Below are 15,958 nucleotides of genomic sequence, written 5' to 3'. Positions count from 1 at the left end.
TGTTTGGCTGCGTGAGGGTGGCAAGAGGAGCCTCAACGTGGAACGCGTAGTGTGCGACTAAGCACGTGAGAAAGTGAGCAAAAGAACGTCTGTGAACACCTTGCCCCCAAATCCCTAAATACTGAAATTGGGGGAGGGAGAGGCGGGATCAAAATGCCTTCAATACATCACGATTGGTTGATTCGGGTATATTAGCCTATCAGGTCCGAGAAGCGCCAAGCCTCTCCACCAATGAGAATGCGTCTGGGGACGAGGCTCAGGTCACGTCTCCGCCTTGCACGTGAACAAGTTGTTTTGGAAAAATGGAAAGAAACCTTTTGTGTCTACTTGATCCTAACCCTAGTGCTGCACCACCGCGAGGGGCGGTGTAACTCGACTTGAACTTTCCTAAGCGAGTGTGGGCAGGGGAGGGGTTAGGGGTTATAGGTCAGAGACAAGGTCAGTAACCGGCTTACTCCAGTGTCCCAGTATTGGTGGAGACAGCGCGCGTGACACAGGCCCCACCCCCAGGAGCCCCCCCCAGCACGTGACTAGCGCGCGGGGCAGGCCGGACCTCCCCCTCGCCGCCTATAGCCCGTCTGCGCCGGCCTCAAGATGGCCGTCTTCTGGCGTCTATGGCGCTGTTGAATGAAGAAATCTTTATTGTTCCCTTTGGGCAGGAGTGTTCGTGTCCTTTATGGCGCTGTCAATAAAGAACGGCAGTTTGAATCGGTGCTGAACAGGTAACCATAGAAACGGGGCTGGGACTCAGCGTGGAGACCCCTCTTGTAGCTGATGCCGGCGAGAGGCGCCCCAAATGAGGGGCAAGCAGAGGACCCTTTCGCAGGGCGAACCGCGCCCGGCTCTGCCAAGTCCCAGCCGCTCCCCCGCCCCGGGACGCGGACCCCCGTGGGCGGCCCCCACCCGGAGCCAGGCTCGGCTCTTGCTCCGGGCGGGCGGGGAAAGGCGGAGGGGTCCCCCGCGCCCCCCGCGCCCGCCGGGGCCTGCGCTCCGCCCGGGGCCCGCCCTGGCCCCGCACCGCCTCCGCCCTCCCCGCGCCGCGGGCCGCCCGCCGCTGAGGCTCCCGGTCGCGTCCCCCGCCCCGCCCCCGCACAGGGCACGGGCAAACTGGCCTGGGGCCAGGTCCGTCCCGGGTTGTGTCTGCAGGAGCTGAGAACGGCTTTTACATTTGTTAATGGTTTTGGGGGTGGGGGGTGGGGAGGGCAGTATTTCGTATGAATTGTGACAGTTACATGAAATCAAATTTTCAAGAGTCCATAAATGGAGTTTTATGGGCGCACAGCCATGTGCTTGGTTTCTGCTTTGTTTACGGCTGCGTTCCTGCGACCAGAGCAAAGTGGGGTAGTTGACACAGATGTCGCAAGACTCGGATCACTTGGCCCACAAAGCCGCAAATCTTTCTCTCCGGCCCTGTACATCAGAAGAGCGCCGACCCTTGCCATAGACACACGTGGACGCGGCCCGTGTTGTCCCGCGATTCCTCAGGCCGCTGCTCACGGAATGGGAAACTCCAGTTAACAGCTGTCCCGTGCCCTTCGCGCTCTTTGACAAACCACTGGCTTCCATCATCCCGGCGGGTCTCATTGATTTATTATTCCAAGTGGGAATTGTTATGATAAGCTAGGTGCTTTATTTATATTCATACCCAGCGTTTTTGGGCTAACAACACATTAAAGGCGAGTGTCCCTGTTTCTCTTCAAGAGAAGGGAAGCTCAGATTCTGAGTGGTTAAGCTATTTAAGGGTGTACTATAACAGTTATGGGGCTGCAAATTGAGCTCACCTCTGGTAGTCCCCTACCTGGTCACCCTGGGGCTGTCATTGGTTCTTCCTTGGAATTGTATTCCAATCTTTGTGTGGTTCGAGGAGATTCACTTACAACCCCAAAGTGAAATTTCTACTTGGCTACATCATCAAACTTCGGCCACACCCCATTTTCTAATTTAGATGCCTTTCTTAGATGGCAGCAGTTCCCAAACCTAGCTATTCATCACCAGTTTAACAAATGGTTTTAGAACAACCCATGCTTGCACGCATGCTTTCAGGAATTGTTCAACATTTGTTTGGCACCTACTTTGCACTAGAGATGATTCAAATCCCTGGAAATACAGTGGCGAACAAGATCAATATAATCTTTGTCCTTCCACAGAATTTAAATTCTATAGGGGCTTGGACAGGTGGTACGCAAGTAAATAAAGATAATTTCAAATACAGCTGTCAGAGCATCATAATAATAAAATTAGTAGTTAATGTTTATTGAGTGATTCCTCTGTGCTAAGGACTGCACGATGTGCTTGATTTACATGGATTATCGTTTAATCCTCACACCAACACTATGACATAGGTAGTATTAATATTCCCATTTTAAAGATGAGGACACTGAGACTCAGAGGAGAGATGTCAAGGTTACATAGCTAATGAATGCATAAGGCAACTGAGATCTGAACCTAAACTGATCCCACTCACCACCCTGTATTATTCTATCTGTTTATCTTTTCTACCAACTTGGGAGGTCTTCAAAGGCATGGACCACACCTTACCTTTATGTATCAGGGGCTAGCCAGTGCCCATAACCAGTCATTTGGTAAATATTAAATCAACAAATCCAGGCCATGTGCTGAGCAAATATTTGAGTGCCTGCTATGTACCAGGTACCACCGTGCTAAGCCAGGGTGAGCAAGATGGACCTAAAACCTAGTGTCCATGACAGTAAAGAAATAATAGTTACTCCAAACCGTGGCAACTACTATAAAGGAAACAAAACAGTGCTAACCTGACAGACTCCTTTTCCCAAGATGGCCCTGGAAGGCCTCCCTTGAGAAAGGTAGTTTAAGTTGAAACTTGTTGAGTGACAAGGAACCAGTCCAGCAAGACGGGAAAAGGGAGAGAAGTGGGGAGGCAGAATTTTTCAATAGGTTCAGAGACTATAGTGGCAGGAACCAGGGTGTTGGAGGACCAAAAGGAGTGAGTGATTGTGCTGTTTCACAGTCCTCTGCTCTGATCTCTGGCCCTGAACCCAGCTCTGCTGCTGACAGAGCTGCATGCTGCTGGGCCACTTACAGATTACTTGTCTGATCTGTCCAATGTGGATAATGGTACCTCTTCAAAGGGTTATTGTGTGGATTAAATAAGACGAAATGTAATAATAGGTTCTGAGTTTTCTTGTTACACATGTTACTGAATTCTAATCAGGGAGAACTAACCAAATTTGGCCCCAAATGGAAACTTATTTAACATGCTAAATAATAACGAAAATCAAGAAGTGTGTTACACACAATATTGTGTGTGTGGGAAGGGGTGTTTCTGTCTTTTGGAGGTAGGGGAACAGATCTTATTTTTCCTTAATGTTTCTGTTAAGAGATTAACTTTTCCAACTGGGATGTAAGTTTTTTCAACCGGGATATAAGTTTTTTTCCCAGCCAAATTTTACAAAAGTCTATTCAGAGCATTTTTCATCATTTTAGTATTTCAAGTTCAAAACCATTTGCGTTCCTCTTGTGTACATGTGCATTTTCTTATGACATTCTAAGAAAATGAAAGGCTTCTTCTAGTTGGTGATCGTTTCAAAATTTGTTTACAAATGATTGTGGCTTACCTCTAAAAGTTTTCAAAATAATGTTGTATACTTTAAGCATGGAATTGAACACTTTAAAGCAAGTAGCAGACTTTTTGAGTAAGTAAAAATAATATGATGTTTGGGCTCATGAACATGAAAAATTACAGAGGCCGTAATAAATTGAGTGAACTATATAAGATCAGCAATGTCAAGTTTTGCTTTAAACTGTGTCCAGTACCCAGATGGCACATGTCATCAGAAAATGTAATCCAGCCCATCAAATGGAGCGAGGAACCGGACAGAGTGGCATGTTAATGCAATGTTAAACAACAAGCCTTGAATTAAATTGCTATTTTAGGTTTGGGTGGGACCTTCAAATTTTAAGTATTTCAGTTTTACTCTGTGATTTGGGTCTTTTTGGTTCCAGTAACGAGTAGGTGGTAACATTAGCTTTGAAGGATAGCATAAAACTGCAGGAAGAGCCAGGGCATACTGATTTGTTTTTCAGTCTATTTCAGTTCAAAGCATCATGGCAGACAGGCAGTGCAGGAAAAAGAGCCGCGCTTTGGCAATACTCAGCTGCTTTTGGAGATTGAGGAAGACTGAGTATAACCAAAGTGTGGCTTATTTTCTTGGACTATCTGTCTGCAAAGATGCTTTGAACTGAAATAAAATAGATTGAAAAGCAAATTGGTATGCCCTGTTGCCTCATACTGAGTGTTTACATTACCCTCTGGAGTTCTGCCTGTACCAGCACCCTGGAGGAAGGCACTGACCTCTCAGCCTCTCTCAGCTCTTTAGGAAAGTGAGCTCTTTGATTTTTACAAGGACATTGAATTGGGCTATTTGGTTTTCTGGATCTCCAATAGACTGCCTTCTAAAGTCAGCACCTTGAACAATGTGGAGAAAGCCAGCTGTCACCACATAGAGGGAAAATTAAGCATTAAGGGCATTTAAAGTCAGAGATGAGATTGTTCCCCCCCCCCTTTTTTTTTTAGGTCACGCAGAAGGTGTGGTAGTTCATTTGCGGAGAGCATGCAGTTTTGAGACTCCTGCAGGCCTTGGGGGAGAGGAGGGTAAGGAAAGAAAGCTAGCTTACCTTACGTTTCCCTGATGTTGTTAGCCTCCAGACCCGTATTGTCAGATCTTCAAATCATGACACCAAGTATTTCATTTCCTTGGATGAAGTAAATGCGTTGTAGCTGATCCCCCTAAGGCAGGGATTGATAATCTGGGGGAACAGTGGAGTTGCAAGGGATCCGCAAATCCTTTGAATTTGCTTGCAAATTTGTGTGAATTCATTTTTCTGGGAAGAGGGTGCATTACTTCAATCAGATCTCAGAGGGGGTCCTTGACCCCTCAAAGGGTGCAGAGCCAGCAATGAAATACCACATCACTGAATCACAGGAGTGTTGAAAATCCCCCCAAAGCCAGTTATGTCCTACTGTTCTGTGGCGTTGACCTCTGAGTTTTAAAAACATCTTTTCAGACCTTGATTCCAGCCTAAAGTGGTCAAGCATGGTTGAATGTGCATTTGTAATAGAGATATTTACCCAATGAGGTGCTTCAGAAATCCCTTAGAGACCCTGTTTGTCCTTATTTCACATGAGGCTGCTGAAATGGAGGCATATTGTTTGTCTTGGCCACTGTGTTAGCAGATACCATATTTGTTTCTTTGAACAGGTGAAAGGAAGAGTAGTAGAAGCCTAATCCTTTGGCTCTAGACTTCAACTTCTTACAGACAGTGTCAGTTCCTCCGATTTAGGAGAGGAGGGTCAAGAGGGAAAGAGGAGGAAGAGAGGGATAGATTCAAAGAGACAGAGACAGGTGTCAAGAAGGAGGGGATGCTTTCCCAGCATTTGTCCAGGAGTCCCTCTGCATCTGCGAAAGGAAAGAGCTTCTGTTTTGAAGCCAAACTTATCTCCGAATTTCTCTAATACTAGGACCTCTAAGAAAGTCCATTCATAGTTGTAATTTCTGGTTTTATTAGTACTCAAAGGGAAATGAAAAGAAGGAAATAGCTTTTAAATCTTTATCATGGGCTTTTTTGTAAAAATGGTACCTCAATAGAAAATTTCAGTCGGCCAGACTTTATTTGGCCCATATAGTGTTTAACAATTAGTTGCTTACATTTAAACATCAGAGATTTTATAACTGTATGATCTTTGGAGGTATTTGCATGAATGCCCTCTGCTACACGCCCTAGAATCTGGTTCTGGGACAAATAATAGAGAATATTTTATGAAGGAAAGGGCCCAAGTAGGATGAGGGAGATTAGAAACAAAGGATTACAAAGGTAAATAATAGCTGTTGAGGCTCCAAATATTGGCTACTTGAATTTTTTAAATATAAAAATAAAAGTGAACAGTATGTGATTCTGTTTCTGACTTTGAGAAGATATTGCAAATACTGTAACCCGCTCGCTTCATCTGTTTCTCAGCTTTCGAGGACTGCAGCCTGACCTGTGGCTTTTCCTTCTTGACTCCTTCAGCTCCGTGTCCCCACGAGGTCTGAAAGATGCTGTCAGGGGTCTGGCAGCAGTGAATTTGCCATTTTTCTTCCATCTGGTATTTCTCTTTGGTTCCTAGTCTCAGTGAATGGTACCCCAGGGTTGCCAAAGGCAGAAAAACCTGGCAGTCCTCCCATGATCTTCCCCTTCTCTGAACCTGCCACCCCCGTTCCACTCCCCACCCATAAAGAGCACAAATTTATATGGACTACAAGCCTGTTGGATGTCCCCTTTCTCCTTTGGGAAAAGCTACTATAATCCCTTGTCCTGGATTACTGCAAAAACCTTCTAGCTGGTCAGCTGGCTTCCAGCTTTGTTCCTCTTCAGTCTGTTTTGTACATGGTTGCCAGTGATCCTTATAAAGCACAGCTTGGAACATGTCACTCCCATGCATACAGCTCCACCAGGAACATTGCCTGCCCTCAAGCTCTCTGGCTGCGCTAGTCTCAAACCTCATCTCAGCGCTCTCCACTCCCCTCTCACCCTTCTACTGGAGCGCTGGTAGCCATTCATTGGGTCACAGAACTTCATCCTTTCTGGGCCATACTGGGGGGCTTTGAGGCTGCTGATGTCCCTGGCCGTGTTATTAACCAGCAGTTCTGTCATCCACATGAATCATTAGATTACTGAATATTTTAGTTTTCTATGTGATTCCTTTGTCCTTACACTATGTGCTACTTGAGATATATAGTCAAATACTGTCCTGAAGTCACTTTTAATTATTTTCTTTATGTGGTTATGCCACCAACTTGATAAACTTGATAAACAGTTTTATTTGTTTTAAACTTTAAGAATTGCTTTTCAAAGTCTGATTTTGTTTTTAACTATTGTAAACCATTTACATCATTCCAAAATCAAAACTATATAACAAGGTACATTCACAAAAGTTTGTATTTCATGCCCGACCTGCCTTGTTTTTTTTTCTCTTGAGTCTTACTGTCAGAGTTTTGGGCTTTTGCCGATCTGTTAGGTAAGAAACAAAATATCAGTATAGTTTAAATTTGTTTTCTCCTTTTACGAGATACAGGATATCGGCCCCAATGTCTGTGGTATAAGTTGCAAAAATATTTTTACCAGTGTGTTATATGCCTGACTTTGCATATGTTTTATTGCTGTACACAAGTTTTATATCTTTGTATAGTCATATTTATCAGTCTTACAGTGTATGTATTGCTTTAGGTTTTGAATTAGAGTAAGGACGTTTGCCCTACTCTTCAGTTTATGAGGAATTCATTAATGTTTTCTTCTAGTACATACATGGTTTCACTTTTGTTTTTTTAAGATTTTTTATTGGGGAAGGGGAACAGGACTTTATTGGGGAACACTGTGTACTTCCAGGACTTTTTCCAAGTCAAGTTGTTGTCCTTTCAACCTTAGTTGTGGAGGGCGCAGCTCAGCTCCAGGTCCAGATGTCCTTGTTAGTTGCAGGGAGCAGAGCCCAACGTCAATTGTGGGACTCGAGGAGTCCAACTGGCAACTTTGTGGTTGAGAGCCCACTGGCCCATGTGGGAATCGAACCGGCAGCCTTCGGAGTTAGGAGCACGGAGCTCTAACCGCCTGAGCCACCGGGCCGGCCCCCTGGTTTCACTTTAAAAAAAAAAAAAAAAAAAAAACCCATCTAAGCCTCTGATCCATTTGGTATTTTTCTAGGCATTTAGTTTGAAGGAGGATCCAATTTTATCTATTCCCATTGGCCAGCCAGATGCCCCAACACTAAAACTTCTTACCTTACTCCACTGGTTTGAGATGCTGTCTTTCTTAGATACTAACCTCTTGTATGCATTTGGATTTATTCCTGGATTTTCTATTTTGTTCCCTTGGTTTGTCAGTTCATATGTCATTACAAAAGCATCATAATTTTAGAGGCTTTATAATTTGTTTTACTATTTGGAAAGGCCAGTTTTTTCATACTGCCCTTTTCCAGCATTTCCTTGGCTGCTTTGACTTGTTTATTCTGCCATGTGAACTTTATAATCAGTTTGTCTAATTTCAGGAGGAAACAACTTGATGGTATTTTTACTGAGATCATGTTAAATTTATAAGTTAGCTTAGGGAGAACTGACATCTTTATGATATTGAGTCTTCCTATCCAAGATCACAGTCTATCTTTCCATTTGCTCAAGGCTACTTTTATGGTTTTTCAGGAATGCTTTATGTTTTTCCTTATGTAAAATTTGTGTGCTTCTTCTTCAGTTTGTTAGACTTTCATTCTTTTTTTTTTTTTTTAGCACATAGTGATTTTGTAATTTTTTAAAAAAATTTTATTGGGGAACAGTGTGTTTTTCCAGGACCCATCAGCTCCAAGTCAAGTTGTTGTTTTCAGTCTAGTTGTGGAGGGCGCAGCTCACTGGCCCATGTGGGAATTGAACCGGTGACCTTGGTGTTATGAGCACTGCGCTCTAACCCACTGAGCCAACTGGCCGCCCTAAACATTCGTTCTTAACTTTAAAAAAATAAATAATTTCTTTGAGAATGCCCCCAGAACTTCTCAGAGAAGTTGCATATACCCACATATTCCAGACTTTTTGCATATCATTTCATTTGGTTCTGAGATACACCCCCAACAGCCCATCTTGTTATATTGTCCCCTCAAAATCCCTTCTGTTGTCTGCCTGTCTTTCCCCTTCTTACTACCTGACTCTGTGTCCTACATACAGTAGGTAGTCAGTACATAGGAGTAGTTGTCGAATGGATAAATAAAGCAGTAAGGGGAAAATGAAAGGGGAAGAAAGTGAAGCCTGTAAGACCTGTGTGAGTCTGCACTCTGCAGCCTTTAATTCACTGGTTCACAGCATTTTGTTCTCCTCCTTATCCCTGGCCTAGAACTTTAAAAAATATTATGTTGGTAATAGTAATTACCATTTATTGAAGCCTACAAAGTGCAGGCTCTATACTAGGTGTTTCACATAAATATTTCTTGTAATCCTTGCAGCAGCTAAGCAGTAGGTACTATTATCCCCATTTTAAAAATTGGTATGGAAATTTCAAACATACAAAAGTGAAAATAGCATTATGAGCTCCTACATACATGTTAACTCCATTTTACTCTTGAGAAAACAGGTTTTCAAAGGTTAAGTAACTCAAGGTTACAAAGCTGAAGTCGGCTTTAGAACCTTTTATTTTTAGCTCCTTATTAAGGTTTTTCAAATTTTAACCAGCTGGCTAGGGAAAAGCCCAGGCAAGGGAGACAGTCCAGAGCCACTCTTCTAAACTCAAACTGGTCGTATTTTATTAGTCTTCCCTGCTAATTCATATCCCAGCTACTGCCCTCACTTCTACCATTTGCAATCAGTAAGCCCCCCTGCCTTACTCCTTATGTGCTCTGCTCACGCTTTGCCTTTCCTGTTTTTTGGTCTAGTTTTATTAGTGCGATCTGGTATTAGTGGATTTTTAAAGACCTGCCACTGTTTTGTGTGCCCAGCCCCTACCTAGCATGATGTCAGGAACCTATACATTTAAATAACAGTGAAACTTACTGCTCTTACTCATTTAGCCCTTAGACTGGTGTGGTACCGTAGCTTCTGAATGTTGCTCTGAAGCCCTGGCAGTCATTAAATTTGGCTACCCTCGACACCAGCTGCTCAGAGCTGGCACTCTGCTGTCCACTGGCCTCACTTCCAGTCAGTTCAAACCAGAGGGAGACTTTCTAAGGTCAGAGTCCAAGACAGCAGACTAATGGGCCCCTAGAGTTCTGGATGTTTTACCCCGGGCAGCAAAACGTTGAGAGGGAAATTGTCCATGTCTTCTTTGAACATTTTTGAGCAAATAGTATGGATTCCTACAGACTCTTTCCCAAAGTTCAAGACAATAGAGAAGTTATGCCCTTGTACAATTTATTTGTTTGTTTGTTTTTGTTAGTTCTGTAAGTTACCTCTCTTTTCATACTCCCTGGTGATGGACTAGAGAAAGGTAAGAGATGAAAATAATCCCATTTCTTCAAAGACCAAAAAACCTTACGGCACTAGGAGGAGAGGAGAAGGGAGTTCATCTGTGAAAGTCCGCAGGGGTGTCTGAAGGTAGGGTGACCTGAGTAGTGGCATAAGGACAGTATTGCAGGAAGCCGAAGGTTCGTTGTCTCTTCAGTACTTCTGCCGCTTCACTCTGAAGGTACAAGAAAAGAAGGATTTTAAACTGAAAGTGGTCTCTTCTTCCCACCTGTGCCATAAGCTCTTTGAGAACAGTGATTATGCTGAATTTCTTCTCTGCGCAGTGCCAAGCCTCAGTTCAGGGCGTTTGGCTGAGCTCGTAAAGATCTGGACGTGCTGTCCAGTGATGAGGCTGGGAAGTGGGGCTTGGAGTGACACTAGAGCTGCAAGGGCTCCATGTACCCCAGCGGCACTCGTACCAGTCGGGGTGGGGGCTTGAGGAATGTGTGTGTGGTGCCTCAGAGAGCACAGAATGAGTAGGTTCTAAATAATGTCACTCGTTCTTACTTAATAATCATTTTATTTACTGTGTAGCTATACCGTACATTACGTCTCTGAGCTGAGACATTACCAAAAAAGTAGGAAAAAGACTCGGATCAAGAGCTTCACTGCTTTTTAAATTCTCCAGCTTGGGCAACGTACAGTGTAAAGGTTCCAGCTCCGGAGTCAGACAGCGTGGGTTCATTTACTGACTACCATTCACACTGGCTTTGTGATTTGGGGGATGTCATTTAATCTCTGTTGGTCTCCACTTTCTCAGTTGAAAGGGGAGTTAATAATAGTAACTGCCTCACAGGTTTTGCAAAATTTATATAAGGCCACCCATGTAAAGTGCTTGGCTCAGTGCCTGGGATATAATAAATCTTAGTAAATGTTAGCTCCATATTGTTAGGTCACTACCTTAACCCTTCCCAACTGTGTCTGTCTGTTTCCCCTTTCCAAAATGTCTTCCTCATTGCTTTCCACTTAGAATATGTAGTTCAGACATAGGTGACAGTAAGAGTCTCATTTCTGTCATTAGTGAACCAGATCTTAAAAACACTTTCCTTAACGCTTCGGTTTTCTCATCTGCAAAACCCGGGAATTGGACTAGGTGATTTCAGAAGTTCTTTGTGTCTCCTCCTAATTTTTAGTCAGTTTAAGGCTTTGTATGAAATCTCTAATTACAGCCCAATTATCTGTGACAGGCCTAACCCTCCCCATTCTAGCTGACTCCCATCTCAGACCAGCTGTGATATGAATATAATGTGGTTTTCTAGAAATTATTTTTTTAAAAAAAATCATGTGATATTTAACATATATAGAAGATACATATGTAACATATAAAATGGTGAGGCAGAGTGATTTTTAAAAAGTACATCTGTGAGCTGACCACCCAGCCCAAGAACTATTAACAACAAATATTTTGGCAGATGTATTTTTATGCTTCCTTTTAACATTTAATGAATGTTTAAAATATTACAGGACATGTCCTTTGTGTATATTGTTGACTCATTTAAGTACAGTGGCTTATTATTGCTTATAACTACCCCATGAGATGAAGACTAATATTATCCCCATTTTACATATGAGAAAACTGAGGCCTAGAGAGAGAAGCACCTTGCCTGAAATCATAGAGCTAGTAAGAAGGGCACAGCTGCAATTCACCCCCTGGGCCCTCTGTTTCCAGCGCCAAACCTTTACTGTAAGCACACAGTCTCTGGAGTCCCAAGGCCTGATTTGGCATTCTTTAGTTGTCTGAGCTCTTTGATTTTTACATTAGACTAGTATCTTTGAAGTTGGCAATTGGTACTGTGTTACTGTGTGGTCCAGATTGATTCCCTGCTGAAGAAAACTGTATCTTATCATCAAATTGGTGAAAACTCAGAACGCATCCACATATTCGGGGCAGAGCAAAATGTCTATCAGGGCCAATGACAAAGCCAAGGGCCTTCTTGATACCTAAGAGGTTGGACGTGAAAGCACTGCAGCGATAATTGCTTGTCGCCACTCGGGCCTGCAGCGTGCAAGAGTTGCGTTGGGTGTATTGCAGTCACTAACCCCAGTCACTCCGTAGACGAATCTGTTGCTTAGGAGATCTTGTAGTTTGGCCTGTCAAGAGTCGTCTTGCAGAAGTACTGGATCAGAGCAGCATGGCCCCGAAAGGCAGGGGAGAGACAGATACGTCTCTCAAAGCCTCCTTCCATTTTAATAGCCTTGAAAAATCGCTTGTTTCTAGGCATTAGAAGATAAGAGGACACAAGCAATTGGTTATGTCAAGCCTTTTGATGTTTTGCCTCATTGTGTTTTATAGAATGCCTCAAAAGAAGAGTTTCACTAGAAATCGAGAGAATCTGAAAAAATAAATTGGTTGAATGTAGTGGTTATGAAGGCTTATCAAGAATCAGATGCCAGCGCTAGTTTTGAGATGTGGCAACCCAACTAGTGATCCTTAATCTGCTGTGTCTCTCCCTCCTTGAGAAGCTGGTGATGAAGTGACGGTGGTGATAATGACGATGACAGCGACAGCAGACAGCAGCTAATCAATTTGTTGAGCATTTAGTATGTCCCTAGCATATAGTACTGGTGCTTTTGGGGTGTTAACTCGTTTAATCTTCTAACAAACCAGTGAGAGAGGCACTATTATTTACTCCTGTTTTGTAGATGGGGAAACTGCCCCACGCGGGATAGGTAATTTCCCCAAGATCACACATTTAAGTTAACTGGACATTCAAGCTTCACGCCCAGGTAGTCTGGCTGCAGCTCCAGCCTTTAACCACTAAGCTACACTGCTGCTCGTGACAGCCGTGGGGCCTGCCCCACAGAGAGTGTGCAAATGGACCACACTGCATGTAATTTAAAGAGCATGTGCACTTTTCTTCCCCTCCGCAGTCCATGGACTGGGGTGAAAACCCCACCCTCGGCTTATGTAAATTCTTTGCTGGCAGAGATTGTATCTTATTGACTTTGCCTGGTACCTTGCAGTGAGTGAATAGTATGTTGGAAATGACGTTAGCTGTGTAGCCAGACAGACCTACCTGGGTTTCTATTTTTAAATTTCCTGGCTCTAAAAATAATGCATGTTTACTCTAGAAAATTTTGACATGTATGAAAAAGAAAATAAGTTCCTCACAATAACACCACCTCAGGATAACCACTGTTAGCATTTTGAAATTATGTCTTTTTTAATACAAATGTGTATATGCATGTACATATGTTTTTAAACCAAATTGGAGTTATAGAGATAGTTACATATGGCTTTTTTCTGTTAGTATATTGAAAGCATCTCCCCACATTATTAAAAATCTTCAAGAGCCTAATTTTAAAAATTGAGATATAATCCATATACCATGAACAGCCCGTGCCCATTAGCGTTCACTCCCAAATCTCCCCTCCTCGCAGCATGTGGCAACCACTAATCCACTTTCTGTTCCTGGGATTTGTCTATTCTGGACATGTCATATGAATGGACTCACACACTACGTGGTCTTTTGTGTCTGGCTTTTGTCACTTAACATAGTGTTTTCAAGGCCCACCCATGTTGGAGCACATATCAATATTCCATTCCTTTCTGTTGCTGAATAATATTCCATTGTGTAGGATATAACAACATTTTGTTTGTCCATTTATCTGTTGATGGACATTTGGGTTATTTCCACTTTTTGGCTAAGTAACAGCCAAATCAACATTAGTGTGCAAGTTTTTGTGTAGACGTATGTTTTCAATTTTGGAGGTGTAGGAGTGGAATTGCCGGGTTATGTGGTGGCTCTGTGTTCAACTTTGAGGAACTGGCAAAGTTTTCCACAGCAACCACACCATTTTACATTCTTACCAGCAGTGTAGGAGGGTTCCAGTTTCTTCACATCCTCAACACTTGTATTTTCTGTGTTTGTTTTATTATAACATCCTGGTGGGTGTGGAGTGATACCTCATTGTGGTTTTGATCTGCATTTCCCTAATGACTACTGATTTTTGAGCATCTTTTCCTGAGCTTATTGGCCATTTTCTTTATTTTCTTTGGAGAGATATCTGTTCATATCCTTTGCCCACTTTTAAATTGGCTCATTTATTGTTGAGTTGTAGGAGTTCTGGATACTATATTCTGATATACTATATTTATATATTCTGGAAACCAGATTCTTGTCAGATATGTGATTTGAGAATATTTGTTCCTATTCTGTGGGTTGTCTTTTTACTTTCATGATAGTGTCCTTTGATACACAAAATTTTTCAATTTGATGAAGTCCCAATTTATTTTTTGGAGGGCGTTATATGTGCTATAGGTGGAGTAATATTCCATAATATGACTGTATACCATATTTACTTTAAAATCTCATATTATACATTTAAGTTTTCAGTTTTTAACCATCAATGCTATTGCTCTGAATACAGTATACATAAATATTTCATTATATCTAATTATTTCTATATACATTCCTAGAAGTGGGTCTAAAGCCACAAATATTTAAATTTTCTTTTCTTCTATCCTGGGCTTCTCATTTTTCTTTTTTATCCTTCATCCTGACCTCAGTAAAAAATTCATTAATATATTGTCCTTTAAATATCTGAAATAGTCACTTAATTTTTTTTTGTTTTTGTTAAGTCACAAATTTGCTTAGAGTTCTACTAATGATAGTAAATTGGGAAATTTGCAATCATGTATTCCCTGAGGCACTTTTGGGCAGTTTTATGGCTTAATGACAATTATTTTCTCATTGAAAGAACTATCAATGGTTGATATTTAATCAGCATTCAAAGAAAAAAAAACTAGTAACTGTGCTGTGTTTACCTCGTACTAGTGGCTGCCAGTCTGTGAGCTACTATATAGGAAGCCCTCCCCATGGAGGGCATGTTGTGTATACTTAGGAGTTGGGTGTTTTAGTTCAAGCACTGGGTTCTGGGTCTGGCCCTGCCATTACCTAGGTACATGACTTGGCAGATCACTTAAATTTCAATCAGTTTCTTCACCTGTAAAATGATAGGGCTGAATTACAGTCTCTGACGATAATTCTAGTTGCAGACTTCTCTGATTTTTATTATCCTTCTGATCAGGAACCATTTCATTTATGTTTGGTATCGAATAATTTTCTAAGTTTTAATCAGTGACGTGTGGCAGAGTGGCCTGAAGACAGGCAGAGTAACAGGTGGAAGAAGGGTGTGGGAGGAAGGAGCGGGTGAAGGCACAGAGGGAAAGGGGATGAGGCCAGCCTCTGGGATAGCCCGTGTAAGGCACATGTGCCAGGTGGAAGTCAGAAGGCGGCTAAGTTGGAAGTGAGCTGAGAGCTTCACTGGGCTTAGGCTCCTGGAAGGAGCAGTAGTTCTCGTCTGCGGGAGACTGATGTTTGGAGCACCGACAAAAGCCTATGGGCAGGAGCAACAGGAGGGCACTCCTTACATTCTTAGAGAGACTGAGAAATTAGGACATAGTCAGTGCTGTTAGGTACCTGCACAAGGTTACCTCAAGGGCACAGCTGAATCCAACCAGATCAAAGGAGAGCAGAAGAGACTAGGAACTAACTCGGTGATGGAGGTGACAAGACAGTGACAGCTGGCACTGCCCGTGCGGTGTGTATTGACCTCAGACTCTACCTGACCAGTCTGGGGGCCAGGACTTCACTTCCATGGCAATGACAGACGCACCAGTGAAGGTAGCTTACAGTCTCTACTGGGATTCCTAAAAGACTTTCTGATGAGACTTGACATCACTGCTTACATTTTTTTTATAGATAACTGCAAAGAGTAGGCATATTTCACTAGTCAATGAACTAATAAATTGGCTTTCTGGTTTCTGTTTCTTCTCTTATGAGTTTAGACAGTGTTGTCTAACCTCCCCAAGTCCAATTAACGGTGAGACTTGTATAGGATAGGGTTGTTTGTTTTTTTAAAGATTTTATTGGGGAAGGGCAACAGGACTTTATTGGGGAACAGTGTGTACTTCCAGGACTTATTTTTTTTTCCAAGTCAAGTTGTTGTGCTTTCAATCTTAGTTG

At 42.6% G+C, this 15,958-nt stretch overlaps 1 protein-coding gene across 4 annotated transcripts in view; it reads left to right on the top strand.

Annotated features, from left to right (window-relative positions):
* Window positions 1-556: 556 nt before the first annotated feature.
* ZBTB40 (zinc finger and BTB domain containing 40) overlaps window positions 557-15,958 on the top strand; it is a 69,671-nt gene continuing 54,269 nt past the window's right edge. Inside the window, exons 1-2 of one of the 4 annotated variants that reach the window (XM_081054878.1) lie at window positions 586-722; window positions 4,553-4,630. The gene's annotated coding sequence lies outside the window, so the exon portion shown is untranslated. Of the gene's footprint in view, window positions 723-4,552; window positions 4,631-15,958 lie in introns of all 4 variants that reach the window. The other 3 variants (XM_081054877.1, XM_081054879.1, XM_081054880.1) reach the window with 3 other exon arrangements.

The sequence above is a fragment of the Rhinolophus hipposideros genome (genome assembly GCF_964194185.1).
Source record: "Rhinolophus hipposideros genome assembly, chromosome: 8".
NCBI lineage: Eukaryota > Metazoa > Chordata > Mammalia > Chiroptera > Rhinolophidae > Rhinolophus > Rhinolophus hipposideros.
The sequence above is the reverse complement of the archived record's forward strand: the minus strand, read 5'-3'. Positions and strand labels throughout refer to the sequence as shown.